The following is a 21,628-nucleotide window of genomic DNA, read 5'->3' on the forward strand; positions in this document are numbered from 1 at the left end:
AGCAAGCAATTGTTGGACTTAGGCCCATGTTTATCAATGGGGATTAATGTCTGACATTGTTCAGCGTTCCGTCCATCATCAGTTCTTTTTTAATTTGTTGTCCTAAGGGGGAAGGGTATGGCCAGACATGAGTCCAGTGCTCTCTCTGTCCCCAGATTTAAACTAGACTGACTGATGAGGGGTGATACATGAAACCAGTCCCAGGATGCTTGCTTTCAGGTTCAGGGACAACCTGGCCTGGCAGTTTGGGCTTCTCTGTTCTCATGGGAAGCAGGATCAAGACAGATTTGCATATGGAAGTGTCCAAACTGGAAAGGAGTAGCAAGCAAAAACCGATGGATTTAGGCACAGAATTGTGACTGGGGTTGAATTGTTCATATTGTTCAGCATTCCGTCCATCACACGCCCTTCTTTTTGTATTTGTGGCCCTAAGTGGGATTGGTATGCCCAGATGTAAATCCTGTTATCACTATGCCACTGGCTTCAAACTAGTCTGGCTGATGAGGGTTATTTCCTGAAATCAATCGCAGGATGCTTGTTTTCTAGTTCAGGGAGGATCTGGGCTGGACTGCTCCCTACAGGAGCAGTGTGAAGACTGATTTGCATTTTGTTGGGTCCAAACTGGAGTGGTGTGGTGAGCAAAAAAAACTATGGATTTAGGCCCTGATCTGTGACCAGTGTGAATGTGTGACATTGCACAGCATTCTTTTTTGCATTTCACCCCCTTAGTGAGAAGTGTATGCTGAGACGTGGGCCCTATGCTCGCTACTCCAAAGGGTTTGAGGTAGCCTGGCTGATAATGGGTAACACCATGAAATTTATCCCAGGATGCTGTTTTCTGGGTCAGGGATTTCCTGTCCTGGCAGTTCTAGCTGGACTGTTACACTGGGGAACATGGTCAAGGCAGTTTTCATTAAGGCTGGGTCCAAACAGAATGGCATGATGAGCAAAAAAACAAAAAAAAGGATTTAAGCTCAGATCTGTGAATAGAGGTGCATGTTTGACATTGTTCAGCATTGTTCAGCATTCTGCCCATAATCTGTTTTTTTTTGTCCATTTGTTGCCCTAAGTGGGACTGTTATGCCCAGAAGTAGGTCCCCTACTTGCTTTGCTGCAGGATTCCAGCTAGCCTGGCTGATGAGGGGTGATGATCTGAAACCGGTGCAAGCATGCCTGCTTTCTGATTCAGGGAACTCCTGGCAGTTTTAGCTGGACTGTTCCCATAGGGAGCAGGATCAAGACTGATTTGCATACAGCTGGGTCCAAACTGAAATGGTGTGGTGAGCAAAAAACAATGGATTAGGGCCATATTTGTGATTTGGGTGGATTTATGTCTTTGTTCAGCATTCCATCCATCATCTGTTCTTTTTTCATTTGTCGCTCTGAGCGGCACCGGTGTGCCCAGACCGGGGTACTGTGTTCGCTATACTACCAGATTTAAGGTAGCCTGGCTGATGAGGGATGATACCCCAAAACCAGTTCCAGGATACTTAGGCCCTCATTCTGACCTTGGCGGGCGGCAGAGGCCGCCCGCCAAAGTCCCGCCGTCAGGTTACCGTTCCGCGGTCGAAAGACCGCGGCGGTAATTCTGACTTTCCCGCTGGGCTGGCGGGGACCGCCCGCCCAGCGGGAAAGAGGCTTCCACGATGAAGCCGGCTCGGAATCGAGCCGGCGGAGTGGAAGCTGTGCGACGGGTGCAGTTGCACCCGTCGCGTATTTCACTGTCTGCGCAGCAGACAGTGAAATACATTTAGGGGCCCTCTTACGGGGGCCCCTGCAATGCCCATGCCAGTGGCATGGTCACTGCAGGGGCCCCGCGACCCCCCCTACCGCCATCCGGATCCCGGCGGTCGGACCGCCGGGATCTGGATGGCGGTAGGGGGGGTCGGAATCCCCTCGGCGGCGCAGCAAGCTGCGCCGCCTTGGAGGATTCAATGGGGCGGCGGTACACTGGCGGGAGCCCACCAGTGTTGCCGGTCCGACCGCGGCTTTACCGCCTCGGTCGGAATCCCCATTGGAGCACCGCCGGCCTGTCGGCGGTGCTCCCGCGGTCCTCCGCCCTGGCGGTCTTTGGCCTTAGTTTCTAGTTCAGGGAGGGCCTGGCCGGGTCAGACAGTTCCCATGGGGAGTAGTATTAAGACTGAACTGCATATGGGTGGATCCAAACTGGAATGGCCTGCGGAGCAAAAAATTATGGGTTTAGGCCAAGATCTATCACTAGGGGTGAATGTTTGATATTATGCAGCATGCCATCCATCATCTGTTATTTTTGTATTTGTTCTACTAAATGAAAGGGTTTGCCCAGACGTGGATCCCATACTTGCTATGACACCAGATTCAAGCTATCCTGGCGGATGAGGGATTATACCTGGAACGAGTCCCAGGATGCTTGTTTTGCGGTATTACAAGATGAAGTAAATATAAGAAATAAATGCAACACTGTCTATTTAAAGTCTGAAACCGGGGGAATGTATTACAAATATAGCAGCCTGAACTTGAAAGAATAAAAATAATTCTAAACTAAAGAAAAAGTCCCCTTTTGTTTCTCCAACCAAACTTGTACATGCTAATTGACAGAAAATAATACTGAGTATGTTTTTCTGAATAAGGATTATGAGCACCAGAGACATCATTTGGCCAAGCAGGAATGATGTTTTCAAGAGAATCAATTAAATTGAAGACTACCTCATATTATTTTCAGATGTTGTACTAGATATAATAATTGAACACAAATGTTCAAAACAGCTTGTTAAGATTACTGTAGTAACTAGAGACAAGGTTAGTCATTAATGAAATGTAGTGAGTGTGAAGCATAGTATGTCTCATTTGAAGTGATTTACTGTGCTGATTTTGTTTTTTTTTACAATCCACTGATTGTTCTTTCCCCACTGTTCAAAGATGATGCTTTATACAAACCTTGTTTAAGATGAAGGAGTATAAAAGGTGAAAACAGTAAAACATTCAAAATGATATAGGTACTACAGTGCAATTGAATCTTACAATGTGCGCTATGTATATTGTAATATTTTTCTCTGTTTAAAGATTAAAATATTTTTATCTTTTTTTTCTTTTTCAACAGCGGCTGCAGTTCAATGATATTTTATGATAAGAGTTATTGAAACATAGACATATTGGTTAGGAATATGGATGGAAAGTGTTTTTAAATATATAGGGGGTCATTCTGACCCCGGCGGTCCCGGGGTCGGCGGTAGCACCGCCAACAGGCTGGCAGTGCTCCGCCGGGCATTCTGACCGCGGCGGTACAGCCGCGGCCAGAAACGGAAAGTCGGCGGTGTACCACCGACTTTCCGCTGCCCATGGGAATCCGCCATGGCGGCGCAGCTTGCTGCGCCGCCATGGGGATTCCGACCCCCTCACCGCCATCCTGTTCCTGGCGGTTCCGCCCGCCAGGAACAGGATGGCGGTGAGGGGTGTCGTGGGGCCCCTGGGGGCCCCTGCAGTGCCCATGCCAATGGCATGGGCACTGCAGGGGCCCCCGTAAGAGGGCCCCACTTTGAATTTCAGTGTCTGCTCAGCAGACACTGAAATTCGCGACGGGTGCTACTGCACCCGTCGCACATCCTCCACTCCGCCGGCTCCATTCGGAGCCGGCATCCTCATGGAGGGGTGTTTCCCACTGGGCTGGCGGGCGGCCTTTTGGCGGTCGCCCGCCAGCCCAGTGGGAAACCCAGAATACCCGCGGCGGTCTTTTGACCGCTCAGCGGTATTCTGGCGGTTCCCTCCAGGCTGGCGGCTCCCACCGCCCACCGGGGTCAGAATGACCCCCATAGTCTTGACATACATTTCCCTTATGTTCCTCTCTCTATATCCTATTTACATCTTCTCACCCTTACACCACTTATAAACTCACTCACAGTCATGCACTCATCCACTCACTCCGTTATTCACTCATACATTAACTCAAACATTCACCCACACACACACAAGCTGTTGCACTCATTCATTCACCTATACATGGAGTCATGCAATCAGTTATTCACCCATACCTGTACTCATGCAGTCACTCATTCATCCATGCATCACTCATACACTCATTTGCTCAACCATAGATGCACTCATGCACTCACTCACCCATTAATGCAATCACACAGTCAGTCATTCACTCATGCATGCATTCATGCACTCACTCACTCATCCAGACATACATTCATGCACTCAGTCAATCACCCATACAAACACTCATACACTCAGTCACTCGCTCATGCATGAATTCATGCACTCACTCACTGTCTCACACATGCACACATGCCCTCAGTCACCCATGCACACATTTATACACTCAGTCACTCGCTCATGCATGCACTCATGCACTCATTCACTCACTCACCTAGACATGCACTCAGTCAATCACCCATACACACACTCATACACTTAGGCCCTCATTCTGACCCTGGCGGTCGGTGATAAAGCGGCAGCCAAGCCGCCAACAGGCCGGCGGTCTAAAATATGCAATTCTGACCCTGGCGGGAACCGCCAACACAGCCCGCCAACTTAACACTCCGCCCGCCACAGCGGTACAAACAAACAGCGCAGCGGTTCCCGCCAACAGCCAGGCGGCAGACAATGTACCGCCCACCCTATTACGACCCACCAATCTGCCACCTTTTCCGGGGCGGGAGCACCGCCGATAAGAACACGGCGGAAACAGACTACGAACGGGAAAACGCTCACCTCTACGCACTCCACGCGAGATTCCGGCAGTATGGAACCAGAGTTGCAGGTCATCCCCGCACTCCTATTCCTGCTCATATACCAGGAGCACGCCCGGCGGCGCGGAAGACATCGGTGAGTACTGCACCTACGACACAGGGGAGGGAAAAGATTACCGGCACACACCCACCCACCCACACCCACTACAACACACACATCAATGCATTCCCACAGATCACTGTCACAACCCACAAACCACCCCCCTCCGAAATAATGCAAAGACCAAAAGAAGAGATCATAAACGGGCAGATATATTGAAATATGTACACCAGTAATCCCAATAAATAAATAAACTATGTACAAAATATATACAGCTACTAAATATAGTCCAACCACTGTCCGTGGATCACAGGGGTCCTGTGCAAAGGGGCAAGGCCCAGTCCCACGACAAGAACTCCACGGAGAGAACACTGCAGGGGCATCAGAAAGAAAATAGGACAGGCACCTCAGGGGGAAGGGAAGGGGGGGCACCTCAGCCACTTGAGTACACGACGCCAGATCCACGAGGGGACTCCATGACCACTGGCCCATCCTGGGGAGAGCAAAGCCACAGTCCATACAGTCCATACAGTGGGTGGCCTGCCCACTGGGCCATCCTGGGGAGAGCAAAGCCACAGTCCAAACAGTCCATACAGTGGGTGGCCTGCCCACTGGGCCATCCTGGGGAGAGCAAAGCCACAGTCCATACAGTCCATACAGTGGGTGGCCTGCCCACTGGGCCATCCTGGGGAGAGCAAAGCCACAGTCCAAACAGTCCATACAGTGGGTGGCCTGCCCACTGGGCCATCCTGGGGAGAGCAAAGCCACAGTCCAAACAGTCCATACAGTGGGTGGCCTGCCCACTGGGCCATCCTGGGGAGAGCAAAGCCACAGTCCAAACAGTCCATACAGTGGGTGGCCTGCCCACTGGGCCATCCTGGGGAGAGCAAAGCCACAGTCCAAACAGTCCATACAGTGGGTGGCCTGCCCACTGGGCCATCCTGGGGAGACGGCGGGGCCCAGCGGAGCGGTGCTTGAGACGGCGGGGCCCAGTTCAGCGGTTCTTGAGACGGCGGGGCCCAGCGGAGCGGTTCTTGAGACGGCGGGGCCCAGCGGAGCGGTGCGTGAGACGGCGGGGCCCAGCGGAGCAGTGCTTGAGACGGCGGGGCCCAGTTCAGCGGTTCTTGAGACGGCGGGGCCCAGTTCAGCGGTTCCTGAGACGGCGGGGCCCAGCGGAGCGGTTCTTGAGACGGCGGGGCCCAGCGGAGCGGTGCGTGAGACGGCGGGGCCCAGCGGAGCGGTGCTTGAGACGGCGGGGCCCAGTTCAGCGGTTCTTGAGACGGCGGGGCCCAGTTCAGCGGTTCTTGAGACGGCGGGGCCCAGTTCAGCGGTGCTTGAGACGGCGGGGCCCAGTTCAGCGGTTCTTGAGACGGCGGGGCCCAGCGGAGCGGTGCTTGAGACGGCGGGGCCCAGTTCAGCGGTTCTTGAGACGGCGGGGCCCAGTTCAGCGGTTCTTGAGACGGCGGGGCCCAGTTCAGCGGTTCTTGAGACGGCGGGGCCCAGTTCAGCGGTGCTTGAGACGGCGGGGCCCAGCGGAGCGGTGCTTGAGACGGCGGGGCCCAGTTCAGCGGTTCTTGAGACGGCGGGGCCCAGTTCAGCGGTTCTTGAGACGGCGGGCCCAGTTCAGCGGTGCTTGAGACGGCGGGGCCCAGCGGAGCGGTGCTTAAGACGGCGGGGCCCAGTTCAGCGGTTCTTGAGACGGCGGGGCCCAGTTCAGCGGTTCTTGAGACGGCGGGGCCCAGTTCAGCGGTTCTTGAGACGGCGGGCCCAGTTCAGCGGTTCTTGAGACGGCGGGGCCCAGTTCAGCGGTTCTTGAGACGGCGGGGCCCAGTTCAGCAGTGCTTGAGACGGCGGGGCCCAGCGGAGCGGTGCTTGAGACGGCGGGGCCCAGTTCAGCGGTTCTTGAGACGGCGGGGCCCAGTTCAGCGGTTCTTGAGACGGCGGGGCCCAGTTCAGCGGTTCTTGAGACGGCGGGGCCCAGTTCAGCGGTGCTTGAGACGGCGGGGCCCAGTTCAGCGGTGCTTGAGACGGCGGGGCCCAGCGGAGCGGTGCTTGAGACGGCGGGGCCCAGTTCAGCGGTTCTTGAGACGGCGGGGCCCAGTTCAGCGGTTCTTGAGACGGCGGGGCCCAGTTCAGCAGTTCTTGAGACGGCGGGGCCCAGTTCAGCGGTCCTTGCCTTGAAGGGCCCAGTTCAGCGGTTCTTGAGACGGCGGACGGTCTATGGCCAACTGCTAATTGCCTGGTGGTGCCCTCCTGGGCAGCGGGGATGGTGCTCCTTCACTGCCCACCTGGGCTGTGGGTGGTGGGGCCCTCCTGGCCAGCTGACACACTCCCTAGTGGTTTAAGAAATAAATCAAGCTGGATACCAACTCTGGTGAGAGATAACTGTATTGATACTTTCTTTAAAGTAGTCTGGCGTGATCTTAATAGACTGGAACTGAAAAACGCTACTCAACAGCATGTTTGGCATCAGAACTTGAGCCAAGCAGAAAGCATTATTTTGAAACAACTACGTACTAATGGGGATATCACCATAAAAGAAGCAGACAAGGGAGGTAACATTGTGATTATGAATACGGCAGATTACGATCAGGAGTTATATAGACAACTAGGTGATGTTGCCTGTTATGAAAAGATCTCTTCAGATCCTATCCCTGCACTCACGAATAAAATCAACAAATTCTTGCAGGAATGTTTGGGACGTTCACTTTTGAAAAAAGAAGAATTTTTGTACCTTCGTGTGCACAGACCCAGAAACCCTTGTATTTACATTTTACCTAAAATACATAAGAATCCTACCTCCCCACCGGGTAGACCTATTGTTTCAGGCATAGGTGGGCCTACTGAGAGACTTTCTGAATATGTTGACATTTTCCTACAGCCATTTGTTGGGAACTTACCATCTTATATTAAGGATACTAAACATATTCTTAGCATATTAACTGACATTACTTGGGAACCAGGTATGATACTTGTTACACTAGATGTTACCTCCTTATACACTAGTATTAACCATGAACAAGGAAAGGAGGCCCTACGTCACTTCCTTTACAGGAGACCAGCTAACCTTTATGGCCATACCAATATGCTGATTGATATGGTGGATGTGATTCTGAATAACAATTTTTTCTTGTTTAAAAATGACTGGTATTGCCAAAGACAAGGGGTTGCTATGGGTTCTAAATTTTCACCATCTTATGCTAATCTTTTTATGGGTCTGTTCGAACACAACAAAATCTGGAGCAGTGAGGGAGGAGAATGGATTTCGGACATACTCTATTGGGGCAGATATATTGACGATTGTTTGATGATTTGGACTGGTGATTTACAGAAACTTAATGGATTTATAAACTATCTTAACATCAATGATTTTAATATCCATTTCACCTCAGAACATAGTGTGACAAACATTGCTTTCCTTGATGTGGAACTTATTATTTGCAACAACAAAATAGAGAGTCGACTGTACAGGAAAAGTACTTCCTGCAATTCTATTTTACATGCAAAGAGTGCGCATCCCACTCATCAAATCAATTCGATCCCATATGGTGAGATGGTGAGGGCCAGACGTAATTGTAGCCTTGATACAGACTTTGTACCATGCGTTGATGATATGAGCATTAGATTTAAGACACGGGGTTATTCGGCAAATGTTATTAACAAGGCTCGGACTAGGGTCATGCGACTTAAAAGATCAGATACATTGGTTCATAAAGCCAGACCTAGAGATAATGCCATTCGCTGTGTGGTCAACTACACGAAAACAGCTACTCTATTACGACAATGTATGAACAGATATTGGTATATCCTAACAGCTGATTCTAACTTGGCAAAGATACTCTCAAATACTCCAATCTTTACCTTTAGAAGAGGGAGAACTCTAAAGAACATTCTATGTACTAATTTTGACAATAGACAGACACATGACAACTGGCTTACTGTCCGCAGTAAGGGTTTCTTTAAATGTGGACACTGTGGCATGTGTAAATGGGCCAAATCGGGTATTTCTACATATATGAGCTCTACTGGGCTGCAGTTTAACATAAATCACAATATCACATGTGATAGTAAATTTGTCATCTACATGATCTTATGTGACTGTGGTTTGTACTATATTGGAAGCACTATCAGACCACTCAAAACTAGGGTAAGTGAGCATTTCAGAGCCCTGAGACAGGGGGATGACAGATACCCCATAGTAAACCATATGCGATACTGTCCAAAACGTATAAACTCGGTTGGATTTGAGTTCTTTGGATTTGACCTGGTTAATAGAGATCCTAGAGGGGGCAATAGAGAGCTAGCCCTCAGGAAAAAAGAATGCTACTGGATCCTCAAACTCAGAGGGGTTGAGGATGGTCTGAATACCAACTTTGAGATGGAGTATTACTTGGGAGATTGAGTTACATGTTGGTAACCGTTCTTAAATGTATGAAGTTTGACTCTCTATACAAATTCTGACTAATTAACTGCATTAACACAACTGATGGTAACTAATCACAATGTAAAAGTTGAATTTCTCATTACTCAGTCCCCTTTTTACTGTGACCAAAGTTGCTATATGTATTAGATCTGGTTCTCTGACTAGGGATCTAGTCATTTCTCTAATATTACTTTGGTTGTTGTGCTATTTCCTATGAAATTTTATATCCCATCACTCAGTTAAGTGATTATGATATCATTGCAGGTTTGGTTGTCTCTATAGACATTACATGTCGTTCTGTCACTTGAATTGTGAAAATATAATTTTTGCTTAACTACCACTGTCACAAACGCAACTTTATTATACTCAAAGGGTGGTATTTCCATCATATTATATATACTTTATCATCACGTATAAGCACACCAAAAAAACATGGGTTATAAACTATCAGACTAAGTGGTTATAATATTCACACAGATGGCATGATCTACAATCGTGACACGCCTCATTTACTCTGTCTTTTCTATTCTCAATTTTATTTATTTTTTCTCTCGTTAATCCTTGGCTATATATTTATTTGCAATCGGGCTAGTGGAGTTGGTCAATGATGGGTTTTTTCACGGTCGTTTGATGTTTTATTATTATCATGCTGGACTCGGTTCACTATTACTATCTAGCCCATTTCCCTGTGGATGGCTCTTGGGGATTTCCGTTTATGAGGGGCCTGACATCCCATAGTTAAGGCTCGCATTTTGAATATACTCCTCTTTGCAACCTACATTATTATCCCTCTAAGATGGCGCCCACAGTCCTTAATCCAGTCCTCTTTCCATGGGTGTGACTTACGCGTACGCGCTGATGGTTTAAATAACATTTTCTCCAGCCGGTAGTTTCCGACGTTGAATCCTAGACTGGGAACGCCGCGTGACGATCGGTCCGCGTTCTCTCCCACTACTAATATTTGCAGCATCAGTTAGGTGAGTGAGCGTGTGTGCAAACCGGGTTTTAACTTTTCTTCTTGATTCTACTCTGACATATTATTTAGTTCCCTCGGGAAAGATTGAATTACCTTTTGTCACTTACCATACGCTCGATTTACTTTATCATAGATAAGGAATTGTGATCACTTCAATCACACTTCGATGAGGTTGGACTAATATATGGTTTTGAAGGTCAGTGGAGGCTTACTGTCCTAAGCTTTACTTTACTGGGTGTTTTTCTTTTTGAATACGGATATTTAGTGATAGTTTTAATTATAGTTGTTGCTCCTTTGTTATTCCCGTAGACACTGCAGCTTTTCGCGCAAAGACTTTCCCTATTCAATGTATTTTATTATAAGCTAAGGTATGTCCTAACGAACTTGTTGACTTACCAGGGGCTTTCTCCCCCTCTTCCCCTTTCTGTTTATGTTTTTCTGCGGATTATCGTGACACTCCTTTCGACTCTCCTTATCACGTTGACACTCTGTACGGTTTGGTGCCGGTATTTGCCAACTTTATAGAGACGTGCACATCGGGTGTTGCATTGACCTTGGGCACTTTATAGCTGAATTTTGATATTTTAGTGGAGGGCTCTATTGCCCAAACTGACTTGGGCTTCCTCTATAATACATGTTGGCTTCTCATCTGTGTATGAGACTTTGAATTATTTCAATCTGATTGTAATTTTTTGGGCACAGAAGTCACATTTGACATGTTCGCCTATGCTCACCAATGTCACGTTTGGAAATTGGTCGTGTTCTGCTCTGACATATTCTGATTGACATACTTAATGTATAGTCATTGCTTTCATTTATTTTCAGCCCTGACGAAGTCCTTATGAGAACAAATTTTCTCGCAGGATGAAACACGTGTTGGCTGTGTTTGCTGCATGAACAGTTGCTGTACTTCTACATATTATGTATTTTCAATATTTTCAAGATTTGCTGCTTCAAGTATATAGGCTTTGATTGCCATATAAACTGTAAATACAAGAAGGACTATTGAACGGACTTGTTTTTCATATGTAACAACTGGCATTGTTCAAATGAAGATTATACACAATACCATGGATTCATGAGTGCCCTGACTTCTTTTCTCTAGCATTGCGAGTTTCCTTGGAAACATTGGAGGATTTGGGAAGATCCTTCTGCCAGGAGCACCGTGCCGCATACTAGTAGCAATGTTACTTTGGGACACACTGTGAGCGCCCTGATCCTATGACTTTCTTCCTAAGTTCTTTTGCTTTTGCCCTCCTGGCCAGCTGGGCTGGGTCCTCCCTGGGCAGCGGCTATGGGGGTGGTGGGCTCTCCCGGGGCAGCTGTGCCGGTTCCTCCCGGGGCAGCGGCTATGGGGGTTGTGGGCTCCTCCTGGGCAGCAGGCCTGCTGCCTGACCTCTCCGACTTGCTGCCCTTGCCCTCCTTAGTCGTGGGCCTGTGGCCCTTTCCTCCCTTTGGAGCTGTGGCTGGTGACTGTCTCTGGGTGGTGTCCGGGGGGGATGTAGAAGGCGGGCTCCTGCGGCGCCCCTTCCGCCTTCTGCTCCTCTTCCCAGGGGGTGGGCTGGCTGTCCCCTTGCTGCTGGGCGAAGATCCAGACATGCGGGCTGGCGGGCTCCAATACCCCTGCACCCTTGTCAAGGGGGCTGCAGGGCTGGTGGTGGCTGAGGTGCTCTTCTTACCCCGACAAGAAGGAGGGGGGTGCTCAGGGTCAGGAAAGAAGTTAGTAGTGGCGAGGAAGAGCTTCTTGGGACAATGGAGAGTGGGAGGTACAGTGGGAATGGGAGTGGAGGGAGAGGATGTGGTTGTAGGTGAGTCACGTTTGCTGTCTTTGGGTGCAGGTGCAGGAGGGATAGGCTGTCGTGAGGTGGATGGCTGTTGGGTGGGTGGGTGGCTGCGTTTGTGTGGTGTGGAAGAGGGGGTGACAGACACAGTGGGAGAGGACACAGGGGACGTGTAAATGGCAGTGGGGGTGGTGACTGCACGTGTGCGGACTGGAGTGGAGGGTGTGCTGGTGATGGAAACACTGGCTGATGGTGAGGTGAATGGAGGTGTGAGTGTAGACGTCACAGGGAGGGAGGAGGGAGACGAGGAGGTGGGGGTCACAGAGGTGGTAGTGACTGTTGGCATGTCTGCATCGGAATGTTGCGTGTGTGAATGTCTGCGTGATCTGTGGTGCTTATGTTTGGATGAGCTTCTCTTGGGTGTTGAGGTGTGTGCAGGCTGGTCTGATGGTGTGGGTGGGACAGGCAGAGGAACAGGAGACTGGGAGGAGGGAGTTAGTAGAGGGAGGCAGGAGACAGGGACAATGGCTGCTGTCAGTGCTGAGGCCAGAGCCTGGAACGATCGCTGATGGGCAGCCTGACCCGAATGAATGCCCTCCAGGTACGCATTGCTGCGATGAACCTCCCTCTCCACCCCCTGGATGGCATTCAAAAGGGTAGTCTGCCCAACAATGAGCGTTCGGAGGAGGTCAATGACCTCCTCACTGAGGGCAGCGGGGGTAACAGGGGCAGGGCCTGAGGTGCCTGGGGCGAAGGAGATGCCCGGCTTCCTGGCAGAGCGGGCACGGGGCGAACGCTGAGGGGCTGCTGGGAGGGCGGAGATGGTGCGCTGGGTGGCGGCTGTACCTGTAATGGCGGGGGGCACGGATGGTGCCACCCCCGCAAGGGAGCCCCCTTCCGAGGACGTGTCCGTGTCGCTGCAGGGTCCAGTCGTCCCCGTCGTGGAGCTCCCCTCGCCCTCCGTCTCACTGGTCCAGTCTGACTCTGTGGCATGGCCCTCCTGGGCCATGTGAGATGCAGCTTCCTCCTGCCCCGATGCCACTTCTCCTCCGCCTGATGATGCTGATGCACACAAGCACAGAAAGACAAACAAAAAGGGGGGGGAGAGAGAAATAAAGGGATATTGAGTACATGGATCTCCGGTACAGTTAGCGGACATGACAGACACAGATGCCCCCTGCACTAAGTTGCGCACTTGGGGTCCGCTACGCATTCCGTGGAACATGCCCTACACGCCTAGAGTTGACAACTGCACCCATGGATGACACAGCCCAGGGATGGCTGTACTGACAAACTACTGAGGGTGGTGGCTGGGGACACAGGGGCTTACGGGGGTGCCCAGCCTACAGATATCGCCCTGGCCTAGGGGGACCCCCAGCCCTCCTCCCCCAACCAGACACCTCCACTGCGCGACAACAGAGTAGATAATGCTTGTACTCACCCCCTTGTGTCTGCTGTGCTGCCCTCACGCGCCCATCCAATTCAGGGTAGGCCACCGCCAGGATCCGGAACATCAGGGGGCTCAGTTGACGGCAGGCACCCCGCCTACGTTGGGAGGCCATCCCCAGCAGAGACTCGGCGGTCTTCTTGGTCCCGCGGCGGATGTCCTCCCACCTCTTGCGGCAGTGGGTGCCCCGTCGATGGTGGACCCCCAGGGTCCGGACTTCCTTGGCGATGGCACGCCAAATCCCGATCTTCTCATGGGCGCGGACCTATGTGACACGTACAGGGAGGGAGAAATACCACGTTCAAGTTTGTCAGCATTTTCCTTTCCAGTGGCCCAACGCCCCCCATCCCCGCCAGGCCCCCCGCCATGCCCCCCGCCAGGACCCCCGCCAGGCCCAACATGCCCCCCATCCCCGCCAGGCCCCCCGCCATGCCCCCCGCCAGGCCCAACATGCCCCCCATCCCCGCCATGCCCCCCGCCAGGCCCAACATGCCCCCCATCCCCGCCAGGCCCCCCGCCATGCCCCCCGCCAGGCCCAATATGCCCCCCATCCCCGCCAGGCCCCCCGCCATGCCCCCCGCCAGGCCCAACATGCCCCCCATCCCCGCCATGCCCCCCGCCAGGCCCAACATGCCCCCCATCCCCGCCAGGCCCCCCGCCATGCCCCCCGCCAGGCCCCACATGCCCCCCATCCCCGCCAGGCCCCCCGCCATGCCCCCCGCCAGGACCCCCGCCAGGCCCAACATGCCCCCCATCCCCGCCAGGCCCCCCGCCATGCCCCCCGCCAGGCCCAACATGCCCCCCATCCCCGCCATGCCCCCCGCCAGGCCCAACATGCCCCCCATCCCCGCCAGGCCCCCCGCCATGCCCCCCGCCAGGCCCAACATGCCCCCCATCCCCGCCAGGCCCCCCGCCATGCCCCCCGCCAGGCCCAACATGCCCCCCATCCCCGCCATGCCCCCCGCCAGGCCCAACATGCCCCCCATCCCCGCCAGGCCCCCCGCCATGCCCCCCGCCAGGCCCAACATGCCCCCCATCCCCGCCAGGCCCCCCGCCATGCCCCCCGCCAGGCCCAACATGCCCCCCATCCCCGCCATGCCCCCCGCCAGGCCCAACATGCCCCCCATCCCCGCAATGCCCCCCGCCAGGCCCAACATGCCCCCCATCCCCGCCAGGCCCCCCGCCAGGACCCCCGCCAGGCCCAACATGCCCCCCATCCCCGCCAGGCCCCCCGCCAGGCCCAACATGCCCCCCATCCCCGCCATGCCCCCCGCCAGGCCCAACATGCCCCCCATCCCCGCCAGGCCCCCCGCCAGGACCCCCGCCAGGCCCAACATGCCCCCCATCCCCGCCATGCCCCCCGCCAGGCCCAACATGCCCCCCATCCCCGCCAGGCCCCCCGCCAGGCCCAACATGCCCCCCATCCCCGCCATGCCCCCCGCCAGGCCCAACATGCCCCCCATCCCCGCCAGGCCCCCCGCCAGGACCCCCGCCATGCCTCCCGCCAGGCCCAACATGCCCCCCATCCCCGCCAGGCCCCCCGCCAGGCCCAACATGCCCCCCATCCCCGCCATGCCCCCCGCCAGGCCCAACATGCCCCCCATCCCCGCCAGGCCCCCCGCCAGGACCCCCACCAGGCCCAACATGCCCCCCATCCCCGCCAGGCCCCCCGCCATGCCCCCCCGCCAAGCCCAACATGCCCCCCATCCCCGCCAGGCCCAACATGCCCCCCATCCCCGCCAGGCCCCCCGCCATGCCCCCCGCCAGGCCCAACATGCCCCCCGCCAGGCCCAACATGCCCCCCATCCCCGCCAGGCCCCCCGCCAGGCCCAACATGCCCCCCATCCCCGCCAGGCTCCCCGCCATGCCCCCCGCCAGGCCCAACATGCCCCCCATCCCCGCCAGGCCCCCCGCCAGGCCCCCCGCCAGGCCCAACATGCCCCCCATCCCCGCCAGGCCCCCCGCCAGGACCCCAAGCCAGCCAGTGGCCCCAAATCCATATTGAATTAAACTCACTTGTTGGTCTGGAGGACCGTAGAGTAGCGCATACTGGGGGAGGACCCCATCCACAAGTTTCTCCAACTCCTCTCCAGTGAAGGCAGGGGCCCTTTCCCCAGGCGCAGCAGCCATTGTCCCTTCCAGACCGAGGTCACAGCAACACTTGCAGTATAGGTCCTCTCCTGTGAAAGTTCAAGTCGCAAGTGGATAAGTAGATAGAAAATGGCGGTGACGTCCGCGGCGGTGCGTACCGCGGCGGTGCGTCCCGCCACCGCCGGCGCCCTTCGCCATTGGCTCCTGAAACCCATAGGCTTCAATGTTAACCAATGCGGCTTTGCGCCGCGGTCTTCGCCCGCCGCGGTGTGCCACGCCAGCGCATTGACCTCACATCCCATTGTCACACTTCACAGGTCAGGCAGCCGCCATTTCCAGGGCCCACATGGCTCAATTTCAACTGCGTCACAAAGGCCTAGGCCTTGCATAGCCACTCAGACACGCCATTCACTGCATAGAGAATCGTATACTGTGCTAGCTGTGAGTACGTACCTGTGGATTGCTTGACTGTGTGCTCCATGTTGTCCTTCCTAGGCACCGTCCGCTGGGTTGGGCGAGGAGACGGATGAATCCTCCCGTGTACCGACCGCTGGTGGACCTGTCGACAATGGAAGAACGCCACATTATCCTGACCTACCGTCTTAACCGTGCCACTATCCATGAACTGTGTGCCCAGCTGGAGCCCGACCTGATGTCCCCCATCCGCCAACCCACAGGGATTCCCCCTCTGGTGCAGGTCATGTCAGTACTCCATTTCTTGGCAAGTGGGTCATTTCAGACAACCGTGGGAATTGCTTCTGGGATGTCTCAGCCCATGTTTTCGAAGGTGTTATCCAGAGTGTTGTCTGCCCTGATGAAATCCGTGAGGAGCTACATCATTTTCCCTGAGGTGGGCGAATTGGCTACAGTGAAGGGTGATTTCTACGCCCTTGGACATATTCCCAACGTAATTGGTGCCATTGATGGGACCCATGTGGCTTTGGTTCCCCCAAGAGACAGGGAGCAGGTTTACAGGAACAGAAAAAATTACCATTCAATGAACATCCAGGTGGTGTGTTTGGCTGACCAGTACATCTCGCATGTAAATGCCAAATTCCCAGGGTCAGTGCATGACGCCTACATCCTCAGGAATAGCAGCATCCCTTACGTGATGGAACAGCTACAGAGACACCGTGTATGGCTAGTGGGGGACTCTGGGTACCCCAACCTGTCGTGGCTACTGACCCCAGTAAGGAATCCCCGGACCAGGGCAGAGGAACGGTACAATGAGGCCCATGGGCGTACTAGGAGGGTGATCGAACGCACCTTTGGCCTCCTAAAGGCCAGGTTTAGGTGCCTGCATATGACCGGTGGATCCCTAATGTACTCACCTAAGAAGGTGTGTCACATCATCGTGGCCTGCTGCATGCTTCACAACCTGGCTTTGCGCCGCCAGGTGCCTTTCCTGCAGGAGGATGGTCGAGACGGTGGTGTTGTGGCAGCGGTGGAACCTGAGGAGAGTGACGAGGAGGAAGACGACGGGGCTGAAACAGACAACAGGGACAGAATCATTGAACAGTACTTCCAATAGGACACAGGTAACATTTCAAAGATAATTTAGTAAATGTTAACTACTCTCCAGCATCTCTGCTGCCTGTCTATTTGCCCCAGTGTATGATGACTGAGTTTTGGCTTTTCCCTCCCTATTTCAGATCTGGGGTCCCCACTACGAGTCCTGTGCTTCGTTTCCCCATGGACTACAGCTTTGTGGCAGCTGTTTGTTGACTTCACCATGTACAAGGACATATTTGCACTGTCATGTCAATTACAATCTATTGAAATCACAGCCAGACTCCAGATATTTTGGTGCAAAATAGGTGTTTATTTAAGTGCTCAAAATGGGATGGGTGGTTTCAAGTGGGTGGGGGCTATGGTGAAGGAATGTCCATGGCAGAGTCCAGAGTAACAGTCACACAGGTGCATTGTCCAGAGGCCTGTGGAGAGATGGAGCATGGGCAGTTCAAGGATGGACAGGGTGACAATGTGGGACAGTGGGATGACATCAGGTGCTATCCATTGCTGACGGGGGTCTTGACATCCTACTCTGTCTTCTTGCGAGATCTCAGGGCCCTCTTGCGGGGTGGTTCTTCTCCTGCAGGAGGTGGGGGTCTGGTGGGCTGCTGCTGTGCGGGGGCCTCCTGTCCACTAGCGCCGGCGGAGGTGGTTGGCTGTTCTTGGTCCAGGCTAGTGGCAGGGGCCCTTGGGTGTTGTTCAGTGTCCGCCCTGTTGTTGACGAGGTCCTGCAGCAGCCCTACCATGGTAACCAGGGTGGTGTTGATGGCTCTGATGTCCTCCCTGTACCCCCGATAGTGTTCCTCCTGCAGTACCTGGATCTCCTGGAACCGGGCCAGTACCGTCGCCATCGTCTCCTGGGAGCGGTTGTATGCTCCCATGATGGTGGTGAGGACCTCGTGGAGAGTGGGTTCCCTGGGCCTCTCCTCCCCCCCCTGTCGCACAGCTGCCCTCCGAGTTCCCCTGTTTCCCTGGGCCTCTGCCCCCTGGCCGGTGTGCCCACTACCACTGCCCCCAGGTCCCTGTTGTTGTTGGGGTGGTGGGTTATCCTGGGTGCCCTGTAGTGGTAGACACACCGCAGATTGACGCGCCCTGGAGACAGAGGCATGGCCCGCTGGGTGGGAGCTGTGCTGGTGTTCCCAGAGGGGTTTGGGTCTGTAGTGGCCTGGGCCTGTGTGAGGGGAACCGACTGTCCAGAGGTCCCCGATGGTCCGGGCTGGTCATCGGTGTCCAGGTCGACAGAGCTGCTGTCATCGCTGACGGCCTCTTGGGTGGGGGGTGTGGAGAATTCTGGCCCCTCCGCCGCGGTGTGTTGACGGTCGGGTCCTGCAGGGGTATAGAGGTATGGTTATAGTTTCAATGCGTGGCATATGGGTGTAACTGTGGGTTCTCGTGTCCCCAAGTGCTGGCATTCGTGTGTGGGGGCTTTGGTGAGGGTGGCTTGTGGGGGGGATGTGTATATGCATTGGGCATGCTTTGGTGATGGGTGTCCATGCTTAGTGGACGCATGCAGGCCTAGGTTTTGGGATGTGTGGGTTGTGATGGTGAGACATTGGCGGGGAATAGGTGTGCTGGGGGTGGGGGTGAGGATGGTGGTGGGGGTGAGGATGGTGGTGGGGGTGAGGATGGTGGTGGGGGTGAGGGTGGGGGTGAGGATGGGGGTGGGGGTGAGGGTGGGGTTCGAGGATGGGGGTGAGGGTTGGTGTCTGATTTGGCATGCAGGTGGGGGGGAAGCAGTATTGAAGCTTCAACTTACCAGTATCCATTCCTCCGCCGACTCCTGCGAGGCCGTCAGGATGCAGGATGTTCAAGACTTCCTCCTCCCATGATGTGAATTGTGGGGGTTGAGGTGGGGGTCCTCCGCCAGTCTTCTGCACGGCGATGTTGTGCCTGGATACCATGGAACGCACCTTCCCCCGTAGGTCGTTCCATCGCTTCCTGATGTCTTCCCGATTTCTGGGGTGCTGTCCCACTGCGTTCACCCTGTCGACAATCCTCTGCCATAGCTCCGTCCTCCGGGCAATGCTGGTGTATTGTATCTGTGTGCCGAACAGCTGGGGCTCTACCCGAACGATTTCCTCCACCATGACCCTGAGTTCTTCGTCTGTGAAGCGGGGTTGTCTTTGGGGTGCCATGGGGTGGTGTGTATGATGTGTGGGGTGGAGTATGTGTATTTAAGTGAGTTGAGTGTGGTGGTGTGTGTTGTTTTGTGTGTGGATAGTGTGTGGGTGATGGTGTTGAGTGGCTGTGGCTGTTATTTTTTGGATGCTGGTGTCTCGCTCTTGCATTCTTTACGAATTTTTTAGCGTAGGGGTTTGTGGGTGATGTGGGTGGGTGTTTTATATTGTATTGTGTGTGTGGGAGTGGTGTGTGTATGTGTATCAGGTGTGTGGGATTCAAATCGTCCAATGTGGCTGAGTTTTGTTCGTTTGTGTGTATTCTGACCGCGGCGGTGTGTCCCGCCAATGGAATACCGCGTTTGAATGACCGCCGCGTGGATTCGTGGGTCGTAATGGCATGGGCGTATTTCTGTTGGCGTGACGGTGGAGGTTTTGTCACCTCCACCTTTCCGCCGACCGCTGGTCTGGCGGTCTGTTGTGGCGGTCGGATTTTCGGAGGTTTGCCTTCTGCGGGTCAGAATGACCGTGGCGGGTTTCCGCGACCGCGGCGGGATTATGGAGGATTTCTGACCGGCGGTAGGCGCCTTTTACCGCCGAGGTCAGAATGACCACCTTAGTCTCTCACTCATGCATAAACTCATGCAATCTCTCACTTACCCATACATGCACTAATGCACTTAGTCAATCACCCCCACACACACTTATATACACAGTCACTCCCTCATGCATGCATGCATTCACTCGTACATACAATCTCTCACTTACCCATACATGCACTAATGCACTTAGTCAATCACCCCCACACACACTTATATACACAGTCACTCCCTCATGCATGCATGCATTCACTCGTACATACACTCACTCACTTGCCCATACATGCACTCATGCACTCAGTCAATCACCCATGCACACACCCATGCATTCAGTCACTCACCCATACATACACGCAGTCACTCACTCATTCATGCACTCATGCACTCACACCACCCATACATGCATTCATGCACTCGGTCAATCACCCATATACACACTCATACAATCATTCACCCATACATGCACTCATACACTCACTCACTTACCAATACATGCACTCAGCACTGAGTCAATCACCCATACACACACTTAGTCACTCACTCATGCATGCACACCCGCAGTCAATCACTCACCCATCCATGCACTCATGCACTCAATCACCCTTACACACACTCAGTCACTCACTCATAAATGCTCTCATGCACTCACTCACCCATACATGCACTAACGCACTGTCAATCACCCATACACACACTCATATACTCAGTCACTCACTCATGCATACACTCATGCACTCACTCATCCATGCATGCACTCAGTCAATTACCCCTACATACACTCATACACTACATCACTCACTCATGCATGCACTAATGCACTCACCAACCCGTAGATGCAATCATGCTCTCATTCAATCACCCTTACACACACTCATACACTCAGTCACACATTCATGCATGCACTCATGCATTCATTCACTCACCCATTCATGCACTCAGTCAATCACCCATACAAAGTCATACACTCAGTTACTTACTCATGCATGCTCTCATGCACTCACTCATTAATACATGCTATCATGTACTCAGGCACACATGGGTACACACATATACTCAGTCAGTAACTAATGCACAAACACATGCACTGATTCAGGCACTCATACATGTAGTCATACACAAATTCCCTTGCACATATCTAAACAGAACCTTTTTTTCTGGAACTCTTTTAACCCCTCGGGGTCCTCGGACATAATGGTTACATCCTGGGCAGCACTGCTCGGGTGCCCAGGACGTAACCGCTGCGTCCTGCACCCGGCCTTCGAGGGAAGCGGCAGTGCTCCCCGAGGGACTCTCTCCCACCCCACCAGGCAGGGCTGGTTTGGGAATCACTTCCCCTTCCACTCCCGCCCGCACTCCCATCTAATGATGTCAGTTGCCAATCGCGTGTTGACATCATTAGAGGCCGGCCGACGCGCTGGAAGCCATTTGCTTCCAGGGCGTCGAGGGAGGAAGAGGTCAGTTTCTCTTCCGGCCGGGGGAAGGGGATTGCTTCAAAGAGGCATCAGGGAAAGGAAAGCGTTTTCCTTTCCCTCTATGCCTCTTTTAGCATTCCTGCTGCTCAACCGCAATACAGCTCATTATTTTTAAGCTGACCTGCCCCCAGGCGGGTAGAAGCCACAATGACATCAGGGATGTTCTGCGGTTTGTTTTTTTCTGTGGGGAGGTGGCACCTTGGGCAAGGGTCACCCCCGAAAGGGGGAGAAACAATTTTGGGCAGTTCTGCCAGCACCCCCCCACACCCCCTCCCCCTTGGGGGCAGATCAGCCATTTTTTTTTTTAGGCCCATCTGCCCCCAAAGGGGGAAGAATCCACTTCCCACCAGGGATTGTGTGTGTGTGATTTGTGTGGGGGGCTGGCCCCTAGGGCAAAGGATTCAGCACAGTACTGGTGGCCATTTCTGCCCCCTTGGGGG

Source organism: Pleurodeles waltl, chromosome 1_2 (assembly GCF_031143425.1).
Source record: "Pleurodeles waltl isolate 20211129_DDA chromosome 1_2, aPleWal1.hap1.20221129, whole genome shotgun sequence".
Lineage (NCBI taxonomy): Eukaryota > Metazoa > Chordata > Amphibia > Caudata > Salamandridae > Pleurodeles > Pleurodeles waltl.